Source organism: Mus pahari, chromosome 3 (assembly GCF_900095145.1).
Source record: "Mus pahari chromosome 3, PAHARI_EIJ_v1.1, whole genome shotgun sequence".
NCBI classification, from domain to species: Eukaryota; Metazoa; Chordata; class Mammalia; order Rodentia; family Muridae; genus Mus; species Mus pahari.
In genome coordinates, this window is record NC_034592.1 from 131,150,155 (window position 1) to 131,153,023 (window position 2,869).

Below are 2,869 nucleotides of genomic sequence, written 5' to 3' on the forward strand. Positions count from 1 at the left end.
TTCCTTCCTTCCTTCCTTCCTTCCTTCCTTCCTTCCTTCCTTTTTCTTCCTTCCTTCTTTCCTTCCTCCTTCCTTCCTCCCTCCCTCCCTCTCTTTCTTCTTCTTCTTCTTCTTCTTCTTCTTCTTCTTCTTCTTCTTCTTCTTCTTCTTCTTCTTCTTCTTCTTCTTCTTCTTTTTGAATTAGGGAATGAACATATGGCCTCATGCATGCTTGACAAGCGTTCTACCACTGAACTATACCCTCAGCCCTGCTTTCTGAATTTTAAATATTCCCAACACAGAGAAATGAAATTTGAGGTTGTATTAGTAAGGATTATCTAGATGGTAAGGTCTAGAGTGATTCTTTATTTCTCTCTATATAAATGGGTTTTATTAGAAAGACTTAGGCTATCATCCAGCTAATCCAACAATGGCTGGCTATGAACAGAAAGTTCAAGAATCCAGAAGTTGCTCAGTGCACAAGGCTGGATGTATCAGTTGGTCTTCAATAGACACCGGAATCCCAAAGAAGTAGCCTTTAATGACAGTGAAGGAGTGGATTGGCTAGTGAGGCAAAAGCAAACAGAAAAGAACAAAAGCTTCCTTCTTCCCTTCTTCCATGCCCTGATTACATAGGCTTTCAGCAGAAGGTGTGGTCCAGATGACAAGTATGTCTTCCCTCCTCAAGATCTGGATTAGAAGTGGATCCCCCTATTTCAAATTAAGCAAAAGTCTCTCATAGATTTGCCCTACATTTTAGGATTTTAGTTAATTCTAAATATAGTCAAGTTGACTACCAAGTATAGTTATCACAGGGGTAATGTCAATTATTTTGATCAGTACAAATTATGTACATGTATCAAAATATCATTTGTATAATTATGTCAGTTAAAAATTTCAAAAATAAAATGTAAAAAGAGGGAAAAGGAGAAAACTGCTGTTTTTCTTAGATGGAGAAATCTGTTTAGAGGCTGATAAATTATTTTTAATATGAAAAACACATGAAGAAAATAAAAGACTTAAGTTTGAGTGACAAGTACAGGAACCACCAGCTGTCCACCCTGATGTCCTTATCCAGATATTCCCTCCCAGGAGGACGCACTGTGTAACTGTGAGAATTACCTTTCTCGGCCTCGTGGTTTCTCAGGTTTCTTAGTCTAGAGGAGAAAATGTACAGGGCCTTTTGAGGCGATGCCAACTTGAGCCATCTGTGGCACCACCTTGTCCCTCTGCCATTCTGTGTGCCTGCCGCAGGCCTGCTCCTCAGGACCATAGGGCATTTCCCAGCCAAGGTCGGCCGTTTCCATCTGTGGTAGCTCCAGAGGCGGGTCCAGGGCTGCTTTGGGATTGCTGCTGGCAACATGGATGGTGCTGCCTGACAGCCAAGCCTGGCATACTTGAGTAGGTAGCAGACTGCCGACTGTTCCTTTCAGAGCCATCTTGGAAGGGTGCCTGGCAACCTGGTGGGTCTTAAATAGATTTACTTCATGTCTGTGTTATATCCAGGTCAGAATCCTGCCCAGAGCAGCACTCTTCAGGGTATTCAGAAATACCTTTTTAAAAAGTCTTGAAAAGAAACAAAATGATACCAGCCTTCTTTGTAAGGAGTCATTTTCTTTATTCACTCTGTGGGAAAAGAATAGGTATAGGCTTTTCAAAAGACTGGCACATTGTGACTCTTCTCACAGCCCTGACACTGTATCTATTAGTTAAAAACAGATGTCTCTTGGTATCCATGGGGATTGCTTCCAGGGGCTACTGAAGCTCCTAAAACCTGTGGATGTTCCAGTCTTTGTATAAATCAGCATGGTGTTTGTATAAGACCTGTGCATTCTCCTCCATCCCTTTTACTGCCCTCACATCTCTTAAAATTTTTATGATTATATACTAGAATTTCAGGTAAGAAAAGTTAAGCTAAGAAGGTGAATCAACTGGCCAAGCAGCAATTTTTCTTCCTTGTATGCCATTTTTCAGGAGTTTCCCTGCACATTCCAGGGTCCCCCTCAACTGACACCAGGACTAACAAGCCTGAATATCGAGGAAGGGCTGACTGATCAGGATCTATTCTGTTGCTTAGCCTGGACCATGTCCAGCATCCTCGGCAGCATCTTTGGCATTTGCTAGTGACCTCATTCTGGAGCAAGGGCATTCATTCATCAGGTTACCAGTGAGAGCAGGCATAGCATGAGCAATGCCTTTGAACCAGACTGATGGGTGGTTTAGTGCAAGCCCAAGAAATCTCAGGCAAGACCTAAACTTGAGTAATCTCTCTATGAGAGTTGGGTACAGTGAGGGAAGAACAGCATTGACAAGGACAGAATAGGAGAAGGGATGATTAAGTTACAGCCAGGAAACACCCTGGTATGCAGACTGCTCAGCCCACACAGGAGAGCATACTGCCTGTGGTGATAAGGCATGTTACTTTCCTATTTCCTGCTTGATTTCTTCTGGGAGATGGACTGACAAATCTCAAGCCTAGATGCCAATAGGAAAAACCAGGAAGATGTGCATCTCATGCAAGGCCTTCCAGAGACCCAAATGTCACCAAGTCACAGGCAGATATCAGATGAATTCCATCTACCAACAGGACATGATTGATGCATCAGGAGACAGGTTACCAAATTTAGTTTATCGAATAGGAGGCCAGATTTGCTGAGCATGAAGAAAAGATTCTTGAGAGAGAGAGGGAAAGAGAGAATCACCATAGAAACTGCCTTATCAGGTGTAATGGCTGGTTTTGTGTGTCAACTTGACACATGCTGGAGAAAGGAGCTTCAGTTGAGGAAATGCCTCCATGAGATCCAGCTGTAAGGCATTTTCTCAATTAGTGATCTAGGGGGAAGGGCCCCTTGTGGGTGGGACCATCTCTGGGATGGTAGTCTTGGGTTCT